At 44.5% G+C, this 15,208-nt stretch overlaps 1 protein-coding gene across 16 annotated transcripts in view; it reads left to right on the plus strand.

Annotated features, from left to right (window-relative positions):
- The window catches only part of MAGI2 (membrane associated guanylate kinase, WW and PDZ domain containing 2), a 587,732-nt gene that overhangs the window by 1,053 nt on the left and 571,471 nt on the right, over nt 1-15,208 (plus strand). The window lies entirely within an intron of this gene.

Genomic DNA, 15,208 nt, shown 5'->3' on the forward strand with positions numbered 1-15,208 from the left:
CGTGTCTCGTGTACCGCACGGCAGAATTAAATGTGCGTCAGCGGCGGAGTGCCTGGAGAGCCGCGGGGAGCGGAGAAAGTTCGGCAGGGCCCAGCTGGGACTGAAGAGGGAACAGGCCGGCGGGGAAAGGGGTGGGGAGCGAGGGATGCGCAGGACATAAATGTGCAGCCCGGAATCTGCCCCCCTCCGAACACCCCCGCCAGAGCCGAGTCCTCCTGGGATATATATATAAGCGAGTGCTTCTGAGCAAGTGCAGAGCGCCACATTTTCCTCTCTCACCTTTTTACTCAGGGCAGATGCAGGGCTATCCACACTTACTTGGGAGTAAGCTCTTTTTCTGTACTCGGTGCGTGGGACTTGCTTCTGAGTAAACGTGCCTGTGAAAGGGCTGTAATTGCTGCCACTCCCGCTGCACCGTTACCTGAAAGTGAATCCCACTGTATTCACTGAGGGCTAGGAGCTGGCTCTACGGCTTAGACTGGAAGGGCAGCATGGATCCAAGGCAGACTTAAGCCTCGGCACCGACACACACACCCTCCTTCCCGCCAAACACACATTTTCAGCCCGGGGTCCGAGTAGAAGGAAGGTATTCCAGGCATAGCTGCCAAGTTTTCCCTTTTCTCGCGAGGAAGCCTATTCAGCATAAGGGAAAATCCCTTTAAAAAAGGGATAACTTGGCAGCTATGATTCCAGGGAATCTTCCCCTGGCAAGGGGAGCGGTAGCACCAACGCACGCCATGGAAGAAAGAGGAAGGAAGGAAGGAGGGGGAGAAGTGTGGCTAAACATTATGACAGCTCTGCAATAAAGAGGCTTGCCTGGAAAGCATCCCCGGTGACTAACCCTCCTGGGGAGTCGTAGTAGGCGCGCATGGGGACCAGCCTGCGCTAAGGCTCCGCAACGTGCCAAGGCGAGCGTTCCAATCGCTTGGGAGGACGATTGTTATTATTCCGAGTGTGGAGTTTCAGCCAATAGGAGGGTGGGGCGAAAGCCAGGGCGGGACTTAGCTCATCAGCTGGGTTTTCCCCGAGATCTGCACAACGCGCGGGGCGTGTTCCCCTGAAGGCGCTGGCTTAGCTGCTGCGTGCCAAGACCTTGACCACCACAAGCTTCTCACCTCTGCGAAAATCAGCCGAGGGGTTTCCTGGGTCGAAAACAAGTCCTCTGACATGCTAAAACAGGGTCGCTGCTTTTTAGTTTTTGTTTAGAGACAGCAGAAAGCCATGTTTAAACCTAGGGGAAATTGGGGTAATGGAAACAGGATTAAAAGTGCTTCGATTTTCTTCTTGGTGTTGTCTTTGAATGGTAGCTTCAAAGAAGATGGAGGTTGCAATGCAAGATTGCAGCAGAAGGTTTGCAGTGAACAGCTTTGCTGCTCATCAAGGAGCATTTAAACAGCCCAATATGAAAGCTTTATTGGAAAGCTAGCTAAAATCCGTTGGTTTAGTGCCAATGCTGCAATTATAGAGGAGGGATAGGAAATCTGTGGCCTCCCTTGCAGTCCCAGATCCTATCATCTCTGACTGTGGCCGTGCTCATCGGCGTTGATGGGGTTTAGAGTCCAGTAACACCCAAAGGGCCACAGGTTGTCATCCCTTTTGTAGAGTTGTACTGCTATGCTTCGCATTTGAAGGTGGGGTGGTTTGTCAAGGAAGCTAAATCCATGTGAAGAAATACATAGCATTGACACAGAAAAGGGTAGGTAAGGTGTGGGGTCTTCCCTCTCCATTCCAAAACAGAATTTAAGGCATTCCAGGGAGCATGACAGTCAAGACTCAGAAGCAGCTCTTTGGGAGTAGGTGGAAGCTTGTTCATAAAGATGAATAAATATCAAATATGTAGTGGAAAGCTGCCCTCAAATCTTGGAGTCCTAAATTAATTAAAAACAGATATGAACAATAGAAGTTATTTGCATTGAAATAAATATGCACAGTGATAACCCATAAATTAGGTAGACAACTGTGGAATGAGGAAGACTGGCCACTTCCAGACTCCCACTATTTTGTAAGTGGTACTAAATAACATTAAGGGAGATTCAGATTGTGCTAGTAGAATGGATTTGGTGTTCTTGTGCCACAAACTTGCTCTCCTCCCCCGTCCCAACTTCTTGCACTAAGGAAAGTGATGGAGAAATGCACTGAAAAGTGTGAGATAACAGTTGTTTGGTATGATGGTGTATGCCTTCCCTGCAAACAAATAAGAATGGATGTTAAATAAAACAGGTCCCCTGGAAGCAACAGTTACCGTACATTACACATGTAAACTTGTTTATACAATGTTTAATTGTTATGGCTTTATCTTTGGAACCCTCGTACAGTGGTACCTTGACTTACGAAGACGATCCGTTCCGCGGCCATCTTTGTAAGTCAAAGTCTTCGGTTGTTGAAGCGCCTGTTCTGCGCATGCGCGAAGCGCGATTTCACACTTCTGCGCATGCGCCGAATGCACACGGGGGGCGAAAAGAGTTTTGGGTTTGTCAACTTTGGAAGTCGAAACCTTCGGAAGTCGAGTCGTTTGGATGTCGAGGTACCACTGTGATTGTAGCTTAGTGATGTTATGAATTCTCTTAAGAGGTCCTCAGGACTTGTTAAAGAATAATTTCTAGGGTCCACAGAGAAAACTCTTGTGGGTTAAACTGCTTTGAATTTGCAGTGTGGTCATGTTCTCAGAAATACACTAGTAGGACAACTAATGCTAATCTGTAAAAAGCAATATTCCACTACTACCAATTTGGAATGATAAGCAGGATATTAATGGCAAAGTGTAACAGATGGCTTTCCTTCTCCAGCTCAATGTCCAGTGGCAAAGTTTAGGTATTCTCTTTGGCTAATTACTTTCAATGATTTTTGTGTTTTTGCATGCCTCAGATGATGGATCTGATCCAAAGATTGAATCAGGCACTTGCAATTTTACTGCTTTGTCTCATCTACTAAAGTCATACCGCTAAAACAACCATGTTTTGATTTTTGTGCCGCAAACTTGGGTACCTTGTACAGTCCAGAAAGTGTGAGGGCATGGAAAATGGTGCATTCAGTGCTGGGGGCTCAACCCTATGGAACTGAGATTAGACAGGCACCCTCCTTGCTGAACTTCACGTGCATGCCTTTCCTGTTCCAGCAGGCATTTTAAGATAGTGTTTGGTTTTATTATATCTATAATAATTTTCCATGGGTAGTTTTTATGTACACTACTTAGAAATATAAATAATTAAGCAGTATATAAATGTTGCAGGGGGAAAATAATTTATATGGAAAGAAAGGGAAAGAAAGTTGAAAAAGTTTTATTCTGTAAAACAAAGTTGATAAGAACTTGAGATCCCATTACTGCTGTGCTGCACATTGATTATTACTGACCTCTGTGGGATTTGCATGTATGTGACTACATAGCCGAACTCATCTTTTTAGATATCTCCTACGGATTGATAAGGCAGATAATATTATTGACAAATAGGCTAAAACTGATCTTAGCTGCCATTCCTTTTTACCTACATGCAAAATTATGGAATTATTTTTTTAAGAAAACTTGCTTTTTTGTCCATAGTTGGATATGCAATATGATTGTATCAGAATCTTATGCCTGTATATGCCTTAGTTTATTCCTTACAGTAACTGGTGCTGTTCTTCAATGTCCTTCAGCTGCCAGCTCCTCCAAAGGGAGTAGGATACATGACTCAGCTTCCTTACAAGGGGAAAAAACAAGTCTAGTTGATATACACATTATCCTGGTTCACCCCATCTTTCATCGTTAAATTTTATCTGTTTTGGAATTGAAGTTCTTCTTCGGGTAGCAATGCATTGCTATCTGTAATATTTAAAACATATGTAGGCCATTGACATTTTATGGGGTTTATTTATACCAAGTGCAAATCACATAAAATTGAGAATTTGGGCACCAGTTTCTATGCAAACTACATCCATAGGACAGTTTCAGTGCAAATGCTCTTAGACTAGGGAACAGCTGGCAACTCCTCTGCAGGGAATTGAATGACTTAGTTTAGCCTTCTTATGGAATGAACCCTTGTCCAGTTTATATATGGCCAACTGGACCTTTAAAAAATGCAATCCAATTTAGTTTCTACCCTCCTCCTTATTTGAAGTACAGAGGCCCTATATTAAAAGTTTGCTCCCAGGGAATTGTTTTCTCCAAACAGTGTACAGAACAAAGAGTCGTGGTCAATGAATTTTTGTGACTTTGTTCTTGTTCTGTTCTAAGACATGTCGGATCAAGGTTAATTAAGTCATTATCATAATTTTTGCATACATTTATCAGTGATCCCCTCTATAACATGTTTCACTGCAGACAGTTAATTAAAACATCATGACCTTGACTAGGGCCATGTGACCCTTTTGGCATTTCTCTCTTGGAATTAAGTGCTGTCAGAGTAAAATCACAGTATGAGATGCGTAGGCAGGGCATTGACCCTCCTACTATGGTGGTTAAAGGTGTTTGAGCACATATTTTTCTTGAACATTATTACAAATCAGTTGTCAGGTTCCCTACAGAAACAAAATTACTGAGTGTTTATTTTTGTTTTACAGTAACTTGTTGAACTCTTTTAACACAGACTTAATTGTTGTTGTTGTTTAGTCGTTTAGTCATGTCCGCCTCTTCGTGACCCCATGGACCATAGCACGCCAGGCACTCCTGTCTTCCACTGCCTCCCACAGTTTGGTCAAACTCATGTTAGTAGCTTCGAGAACACTGTCCAACCATCTCATCCTCTGTCGTCCCCTTCTCCTAGTGCCCTCAATCTTTCCCAACATCAGGGTCTTTTCCAGGGAGTCTTCTCTTCTCATGAGGTGGCCAAAGTATTGGAGCCTCAGCTTCACGATCTGTCCTTCCAGTGAGCACTCAGGGCTGATTTCCTTAAGAATGGATAGGTTTGATCTTCTTGCAGTCCATGGGACTGCAAGAAGATCAACACAGACAATTAAAATGATATATTTTTAATGATTTGCAGATCTGCTTCACTACATTCAGTTGCCTAAACAGTAAAAAAAAATGTTTCTCTAATGTTTTAGCGGCTTACAAAATTGAGCTTTGGCCTCTAGCATATTTAGATTAGAAGATACAGCCTGTCAGATCTCTTCCCTTACAACACTCCAGGACTGAGTCTTTTTACTTGGAAGTAAAAATATTTATGCAGTTATAACCTAACGTTTTAGCATGTGTAGATCAGCCTTCTAACTTATGGTTACCAGAATTTTCCAATGAATCCGGGGACACTTTTGTTTTTTGTTTTTTGAAGCTGAGTAGCAACAGGGAGTCAGTAGTGGGGATGGTGAGGCAAAAGACCCTGGGCCATGCATATTGTATAAAGGTGCAAAGCCCTTCTTTCGGACCCTGTGAAACATAAATGCGCAGAGTTTTTAAAAAACTGGGCAACAGCGTGCTGTCCACCCATGACTCCCGAGCCTTCCCCGATCTCCTTCCCTCTTCCCCCTTTGTTTTGACTGATCGGGGGAGGCTCGGGAGTTGCGGCCGGTCGGCTGTTGCCCAGTTTTTTAAAAACTCTGGGCATTTATGTTTCACAGGGTGTGAAAGAAAGGCTTTGCACATTGCCTGGCAGGGAAACCGCGCACCTTGCACCCCTCCTGGGCAATGGTCGCCCGCCCGCGACTCCCAAGCCTCCCCCAATCTGTCACAACAAAGGGGGAAAAGGGAAGGAGATCTGTACTGCCGGACGTCCCTGTTTCCTCTTTGGCAGTGGTGGTAGCAGTGAGCAGCTCCTGGAGCCAGCCAGAGCCAACTGCACTACCAGGCTGGCTCCGGGCTGCTGAGGCTGCCACTGCCACATTTCCCGGGGACAGATTTGCAAATCCGAGGACTGTCCCCGGGAACCGGGGACATCTGGTAACCCTAAGCTAACTATGCTTTCGGAGAACAATGAATTGTCACAGTAATTTAGAGGTGGCTCACTATTGTAAAAACAAATTTTGTGGAGGGACATAGAAGGAAATATACAGAGAAGTAAGCGGGTGTCAGAGCTGATCTATAGGCCGCTTTAGGAGAAAAAGCAGGAGGTATGTGACCCAGGAGGTAAGGGACCCAGGTGGCGCTGTGGGTTAAACCACAGAGCCTAGGGCAGGCATCCCCAAACTTCGGCCCTCCAGATGTTTTGGCCTACGACTCCCATGATCCCTAGCTAACAGGACCATTGGTCAGGGATGATGGGAATTGTAGTCCAAAACATCTGGAGGGCCGAAGTTTGGGGATGCCTGGCCTAGGGCTTGCTGATCAGAAGGTCGGCGGTTCAAATCCCTGCAACGGGGTGAGCTCCCGTTGCTCGGTCCCAGCTCCTGCCCACCTAGCAGTTCGAAAGCACATCAAAGTGCAAGTAGATAACTAGGTACTCCTCCGGCGGGAAGGTCAACAGCGTTTCCGTGCGCTGCCCTGGTTCGCCAGAAGCAGCTTTGTCATGCTGGCCACATGATCCGGAAGCTGTCTGCGGACAAACGCCAGCTCTCTCGGCCTATAGAGTGAGATGAGCGCTGCAACCCCAGAGTCAGACACGACTGGACCTGATGGTCAGGGGCCCCTTCACCTTTATGTGAGAGAGTCTGCTCCAAGGAACACATCAAAGCATAGATCCAAAGAGACAATATTTGATTAGGTAAGTCCCAGCCCAAGCAAGAAACATTTTAAAACTCATTCATGCCCAGTGGCTGGCAATATACCTAATCGACAGCAATAACAATTTAAAAATAAGAACAATTGCAAATGACAATAAGTCCTTCATTAAAAACACCAATCAATACAATATTGCAGGGATCTACTCCCACTATAAAAACACTGGCAGTGATCTACCCATTAGATTGACCAAAGTTGTTGAGCTTTTGGGGGGGGAGGAAGACCAGGGCCGGCTCTTCATAGACCCCCGGTGACGCAGTGCACCATGGTGCGGGGCTGGTAAGCTGGGCGCCGCGCGGCAAAGCCGCGCAGAAACCAATTGCACCCTGCGAGGGCGGGCCGGGCGGCGGAGCGATCTCCGCCCCTCAGCACCAGGGCGCGCGATCTGCTCAAGACGGCCCTGAGGAAGACCCACAATTGTTGAGCTTCTTCTGGGGAGGCTTCAGCAAAGTTGTTGAGCTTTTTCATTAGTTATTTATTTATTTATGGAGTGATCTATCTATCAGGTTCATGTGATCAACCAGGATCGACCAGGAACCCCCCCCCACAATGACTGGTTGGACATCCCTGCAATATTGTATAAAACAGTAAAAGTAAACTAATTAAATAGAAACAGAAATAGAAAGAGTGGTAGGCCAATAAGGGCTCACGACAATTAACTTACACACATTTTATGTCAGCCACAATTCTCATCACCCCCCCCTCACAGCTCTCGCCAGCTTTTCATATCAGTTCATTTCCCATTTCTCACCAGGGAAGGTAACAACTTCTACTTCTCCTTTGAACTCTCACAACCATTTATTGTGTGGACATTGGTCAATCTCTTTACATCAAACATCCCTTCTTCCAGGATTGTCATCTGGACAGCAGGGTTTTTTGAGACTCTGTGGTGGTGCTGGTAGGACAAGGCTGGTGGAAACGCTCATCCCCTTGATGCTGGTCTCTCTAACATGCCTTTGCTTTACTGCCAAGAAGATGTTTCAAACTGCTGTGCTGATAGCGTAGTATGTAGGGCAGCAGCAAATAGAGCTAAAAGTCTGTGTCTCTAGCCTGGTGGGGAAATTGGCAGACTAACAGCTTGAGCATCTTCATAGTACAGAGATTTTAAGTTGCTTAGGGCCCCGCCAGACAGGACAAAAAGACATGAGCTGGAGCTCTCTCTCCCTTTGTAACATGCCATGCATATGATGCATGATGTGCCATCTTTACTATTTGCACCTCCTTGCACCAAGTTTACAAAATTGAGATGGAGTAAGTGGGTGAGATCACATTGAGTGTTGCTTTTCTAAAATGTTAATGAAGAGAGGGTAAAGAGACACACTGTTCCCTTTCTTGAGGACTGTCTTAAAGCCAGATGCTCTTATGAGGATGTGCAATTTTATGTTTGATGTGTATTTTGGTGCCTGCTAAAAGCATTTATTTTCACCAGGCTTTTCCAGATTAGTTTTTGTTCATTATGAACACTGCTGGTTACCTGGAATCTTGTGGAGAGAGTGACAGTGGTGGCGGATTGTGAGGCCTCGTGGCGACGACAGGAGGTGGTGGCAATAGCTGAGGCGGACTGCGAGGCCTCGTGGCGGCAGTGGAAAGTGGCAGCAGTAACGGTGGTGACATGTGAGGCCTCACGGCAGTGACAGAAAGTGGTGGCAGCGGACTGCGAGGCCTGAAAGCGACAGGAAGTGGCAGCAGAAGTGGCGGTGGTGGCCTGTGAGTCCTTGTGGCAAAGGCCTGTAGGGACTTGCAGCAGTGACAGGAGGTGACAGCTGTAGTGGCAGCCTGCGATGCCTCGTGGCGACACAAGCAGTGGGGCTTGCAAGGCTTTGCTGTGGTGGCGAGAAGTGACGGTGGCCGGCAAGTCCTCCTAGCAGTAGTGAGAGGCGGTGGCAGAAACTGTGGCAGCCTGCCTCAGCGAGGCCTTGCAGGCCACATCTGCTTCTGCCAGAATATAACCCCAGTGCAAATCCGGAGTTGCACATACAGCTTGAGTATATTCCATGATCCACTCTAGTTGTGATTCTAATTTGTTCTAATAGTTTTTAACATTGTCATTTGCATTGTTGTGAACCCCCCTGGGAACCTGTGGTGAAGGTCAGGTAATAAATTTGATGGTGGTGGTGGTAATAATAATAATAATAATAATAATAATAATAATAATAATAATAATAATAATGTATGCAGTGAATGTATGGACACTGTGGCTGTTGTGTTAGTAACTCCTATTGAGTCTTTTAGACAAAACAAGTGGTATATAATTGGCAAGACTGTTTTGGAGGAGCAAGCCTGGTTCCAGGACATCGCTCTTCATTTCCTCTTACAGTTGTGGAGAGTTAAATGCTGCACTTTGGAAGGCCATTGCAGTAGGAATACTATACTGTGTTCCTCCAGCTGCCTGAAAGTAGGTGACCTAAACTATTCTGAAAGGAGCATACAGGCATGCATTATTCCTTCTCCCTCTGTCTTCCAAATTCTTCTACTCTACAGATCATTCTAAAGTTTTTTCCCAACAAATATTATCTAAAATATGTGAGGCATCCCGTCTCAGTAGTTCTGCATAGTTGCATCAGTGATAAGGATGGGTTGAGCTAACATATTAAGAGAAGCTTGACCTGCTTTGCTGTGTGGCAGTTACACTCCCACTGCTAGAACTTTACAAGGTCATGATATGCAATAGTTTAGAGATCTGCTGGAATATTCAGTTCCCCTTAAGTTCCTACTTTCAATGCTCAGACTCGAGACCAAGCTGCACGCGATGCAGAACTGTGCTTACATATTCCAAAGCTGTTTTATTTTATTAAAAGGAGATGTTGGGGCCACCAACTTGGATCAGGGTTATGGCACTGATTAAACACTTATTATGAGGGGGATTAAACACTTCCCCAACTCAAACACCCCCCATAAACGTCTATTAGCATCAAGGTGAGGAAGGAAAGACTCACACACACAGAGTTTGGTAACAAGCATATCAAACAAACAAACAAACTATGCTCAAAAAATGAGATCAGTATAGCATGTCAGCCTGTTCTTCCATACACTTAATTTTCTTCGTCGAAACAAATATAATTTGATATTCTTGGTGCCTGGTCTTAGAAGCATTCTTATTTCTGCATCAAAACTGTTGGCCTTTCCGAAGCCTGCGTGATTAAAAAAAGAATGAGCAGTGGAACCATGCTAGAGTCAGCAAGATACTTGGTTTAGTTTTTTCCCTTGTTCAACCCCAGAGACACCTAACACATCTTCACTTCCCTAATGCTGTGGTGTGCTGACTTGTATTTTTTGGCCTTACGAACTGGCTTTTAACCTTGTATGTAATTTTATAGGTAAGGCCAGGGGTTTTTTTTCCAGCTGGAGCTCACTGGAACTCAACTTGTCATTCTTCAACTTGTCTGAGAGCAGGCCTCCCTAAAAAATGTTAATTGCCTACTGTTGCTTAAATCCTAGCATTCCCCGCCCCCCCCCCCCGACCTTATACCCATACTTCAAAACTTTCATGAAAAGCTTGGTTGGCATAAGATTTTCATATAAATCTGCCAAGTATTTACTCTGAACATTGTGTGAATGAATCATAAGCTCATTAATTGTGACATATAGCTTAATACAACGTAAAGGCAGTTTGCAGTCCAAGAAAACATCTTGCTAAAAGTGTGTTATTGCAGCTCTAAGATAGTCATCTATTTAAGTGTACATTTCAAAAATAATATGTGATTTGAAAAATGATTTTCACCCAGCTTTTCTGTACCAAATATGTCAGCCCACCCACCCACCCCCATCCAAATTCTTAAGGCTGTGAGTGCATTAGACCAAATCCATTGGTAAGTTGTGCATGGAATGAACAAGGCCGTAGAACATAGTGTTGCTCTGCTGAGTTCCTCAAATCATTCCTCCCAAACACGACCTGCAAGAAGCTTCCATAATAAATAAAAGTATTTTATCTGTATTATTTATATAACATAAAATGAGCAGACTCGATGCTCATTGCTTCAAAGTGCTGTAACTGTTAGTCACAAGTGTAGCATCTAGGGCAAAATCTTTCACCCAGACGCCACTCCAAGTATAGTTGTATCTAGAGCGGAAATACACTGCAGCTCTTCAGCACACAGCAGAGCTACCTAAGAATTCAGGGCTAGGAAGTAAAGAACACCCTTTCCATTTAAAACTACAGTATCAGGGGATTTGGTTAGGCAGAGGGTAATTATCCAGCTAATTATCTGCAAAGCCACTACATTAGCCTCCCTAAATCCTTCTTTAAATTCATCTCCGCTGCAACACTTTTAATGGCTACTCAGTGGATATGCTGTGGAATTCTGCAATATTAAGCATACTTATTTCAGTCTTTCCTCTCCCTTTCCGCACACTACCTTATTGTACCTATCTGCTGTGGTTCTTAATGTATGATGATTCTATTATGGGTAGGTCTAGGTCAGGTAGCAGAAGACAGCAATCCATGATGATGAGAAAATCTGGGTCATACAGCAGATTTGAAATCCAGGCCTTTCTGGACATATTTAGGTAAGACCTTTCTGATGGCCTGCAATGGGTGCTGTGAAAACATTGGAAGATTCCCAATACTGAATACACTAGTACACCTTGCTCAAGCCTATTTACATGACTGCATTCCGACAGTAGCATTGCGAAAGCGCTCTTTGCCACCCTGGCAGTTACGCTGTGGGATTCTGCAGAGCAATGTTTTATCTCCAGTGCTGTGTCCAATCAAACTATGTCTAAATGAAGCAGATGAGAGTGGTCATTAGGAGATTTGGGGCAAGGTGCCATCTGAATTGGGAGAGGCTGTGTGGGTCCTGGACCAATACCTAGATGGTGGGATGGAGGAGGGAAAATAAGCTGAGCCTGAATGCCAGTGAGACAAAGTCACTGTAGGTGAATAGTTCCTGTGTCCAAGAAATTGGCTAATTATCTGCCCTGGACAGAGTTGCACTTCTCCCGAAGGAGCAGGTCCACAATCTAGGGATGCTTCTAGATCCAGTTTTGTCACTGTAGGCCAAGGCAGCCTCTGTGACTTCTGTGGCTACATGGCATGACAGATGTCTCCATCGCTGGATCAGCAGAGCTTAGTCACAGCAGTATAGGTATTGGCGATGTCAAGAATAAATTACTACTTCAAACTCTGCTTTGCCTTCTAAGACTCACCCTCCTCTGGACACATTCCAGCTTTACAGTACAGTATACTTCTTGAACTGTGGTGCCCAGTACTCCAGGTGAGGTCTGACCAGAGCAGAATACAGTGGTACTATTACTTCCCTTGATCTAGATGCTATACTCCTATTGGGCTGAAGGGAGAGGGGAGGGCTAGCACACCTGGCTTCCTGTCTCTCCCTGAAGGGTTTCCCCTTGCTGACTTAAGGCTAGTTCTGTCCTTAGGGGACAGTTGGAGATCCAATGCCTACGCAACCACTCACATATTTTGTATTTTAATAAAGTTGTGGCCAAATTCATGCCAAAAACCCAAAACAAAAATTCTGTCTGTGGTGTGAATTATTTGAGGGGTGGTTTGGGGGACCTAGACACACAACCATGTTCAAATATATAAAAGGATGCCATATAGAGGAGGGAGAAAGGTTGTTTTCTGCTGCTCCAGAGAAGCGGACACGGAGCAATGGATTCAAACTACTGTACAAGAAAGAAGATTCCACCTAAACATTAGGAAGAACTTCCTGACAGTAAGAGCTGTTTGGCAGTGGAATTTGCTGCCAAGGAGTGTGGTGGAGTCTCCTTCTTTGGAGGTCTCTAAGTGGAGGCTTGATGGCCATACGTCAGGAATGCTTTGATGGTGTTTCCTGCTTGGCAGGGGGTTGGACTGGATGGCCCTTGTGGTCTCTTCCAACTCTATGATTCTATGAGAACCCCCTCTCTTTAGCTTTCCTAATGGCTCATCACCTTCCCTTTGTCTTCTTAATGGATCATCTCCCTCAGGCAATTATCTCATCAGACAACTGCCCTGGTTTATATTTTAACATTTGCTGAATCCAGGGGTTCAGTGTCTGGCACCCAGAAACTCATAACAGGGCTGCTCTGGCACCCACAAACTATCAACAAACATACAATCTCCTTAGAGCTGCTTTGAATTCCCCTTATATTATTCTTAAAAAATATTTTTTTAAAAAATCTATTGTGAAAGTAACAAAGAGCTTTCTTGGGTTGATGGTGCTATAAATAAATAAACAGAATCAGCATTGAGTTGTTTAGAAAAGATAAAATTTAACAAACTTTTTTTCACTGGCATATGCAAAACAAGTTCTGCCACGTCACTCTGAATTGGCATAAAGGAAACTGCTGTAAGTCACAAGTGTAGTATCGAGGGCGAAATTTTTCAAACAGACCCCGCTGAAAGTATTGTTGTATCTGTGAAGGATGATGGGGGAAATTGGAAGGTGAGGCGAGAGGTATAAACCACACATTTCATTAATGTGCTAATTCATGCTAATGTTTGAATGTGGGTTTCCAAGTGTTGCTTGTAACACTTTGGAGTACTGTACTTGGAAGGAAGCTCTAGGAATTGTAGTGTAATACTGTTACAACGGGACGTGGGTGGCGCTATGGGTTAAACCACAGAGCCTAGGGCTTGCCAATCAGAAGGTCGGCGGTTTGAATCCCCACGTTGGGGTGAGCTCCCGTTGCTCGGTCCCAGCTCCTGCCAACCTAGCAGTTCGAAAGCACGTCAAAGTGCAAGTAGATAAATAGGTACCACTACAGCGGGAAGGTACATGGCGTTACTGTGTGCTGCTCTGGTTCGCCAGAAGTGGCTTTGTCATGCTGGCCACATGACCTGGAAGCTGTACGCCAGCTCCCTCGGCCAATAGAGCAAGATGAACCCCAGAGTCGGTCACGACTGGACCTAATGGTCAGGGGTCCCTTTACCTTCACTGTTATAACCAGTGTGCTTCCAAGACTAGATACTATATTGCAGAAATAATTCTTGACCAGTAAAACTACTAAATTCTATTGCTTCATGCACAGTTACTTTGTGGCACTTGTTGACTTGCATTCATGACTACTATTCTAAACATAGTGGCGTTCTAAACCTTGTTTTTGAAGGAATCTTTCCTTTGCTGCGACCTGCTTGTATACTGTATGTTCATTTATTGAATTTGTATACCGCCCTTCATTAGTAGATCTCAGGGCAGTTCACAGCATAAAAACACAAGATAAAAACACAAAATACCTAATAAAAACAAGATTAAAAACAAAACAATCACCCCTCCCCCCACCAAGTAGCAAGTGTTGTTGTTTTTTAAAGTCTATTCACTTTTTAACAATGTGTGTGTGGATTTCTGATAAGCCAGTGCAAAGAGGGTGTTTTTTCCACAGCACACACACTTTTTCTTCTGTACTCCAGGAAAATGCAACTTGAAAGCATTTTTTTTTGGGGGGGGAGTATTTTGCTGTACAGGAATCTCATGCTAGGAAATGGAATGAAAATCAAAATAGTGTCTGTTACATTGCTCACAAGTTTGCTCCTCCCCTGCTGTCCAGCTGACTGGGAAATAGCCATGAAGAGGAGGCTGCTCCTTTGGAAATCACCACAGATACCCTACTTAGTTAAGTGAGTGTGCTGTATGTCAACTAAGTTTATATTTTGGTATATTTTGGTGTATCTGAAGAAGTGTGCATGCACACGAAAGCTCATACCAAAATATAAACTTAGTTGGTCTTTAAGGTGCTACTGAAGGAATTTTTTTATTTTGCTTCGACTCAGACCAACACGGCTACCTACCTGTAACTTGTGCTGTATGTGTGTGGTTTGTCTGAGAAATTATGAGGCAGCCCTACCTACCACGTACTAGCTCTGGCGCTGTCCTCTTTCGTTTTGCCACACCTGTATTTTTTCTCCCACCCTCCATAGGTATACTGCTTCCCAAAGGTTGGCAGTGCAGAAATTGGGCTGAAAAAGGTTCCTCACACCGCTTTAGTAGACCTCTCCTCATTATTTTTCCTTCCCCATCATCTACCCTTCTATTCTCTCATCTCTGAAAGGGTTTTGCATCTGAGCTCTCTGACTTGCTTACCAGGGTTCAGGCTCTGGGATGCTTTCTCTCTTGAGATCTTATGGGGCTGTCTTAAGGTATTAGAAGATATTGGATGTTCCTGTAGGATCTCAAGAAAAAACACCCCAGAGCCTGTATGCTGAACAGGTCTTGTCCCATAAGTAAGCTAGAGAGCTTAAAAGCTCTATCTGCACTGGGGAAACCCATTGCAAAAAGAGCTTTTAAGGTCTCTGCCTTGCATGCATTTAATTTGTGCAATTTCAACTGTCTGGCTTTCAACCTTGCAAGGTTGAAATTGCATAAGTAAATCTGATATTGTACTGCACATCTTTTAGTAGTGGGAGGACTGGTTGGTGATTGAATGAGAGATATTGGAGTGATTGGGTGTATGGTGTATTTATGGAAGCTTGTGGAGTGTAGGAGTAGAATGGGATGAGTAGCAGATATTGAATGAATTATGTAGATGTGAGGCAGAATTTGAGTGTGAAGTGGATGTGTTAGGAGGCTGAAAGTTATATACTGTGAGTCAGAGTGTGCCTTGGCAAGAGGGAAGAGGGAAGAATCTCTCACCCTCAACATA

Source organism: Zootoca vivipara, chromosome 10, assembly GCF_963506605.1.
Source record: "Zootoca vivipara chromosome 10, rZooViv1.1, whole genome shotgun sequence".
Lineage (NCBI taxonomy): Eukaryota > Metazoa > Chordata > Lepidosauria > Squamata > Lacertidae > Zootoca > Zootoca vivipara.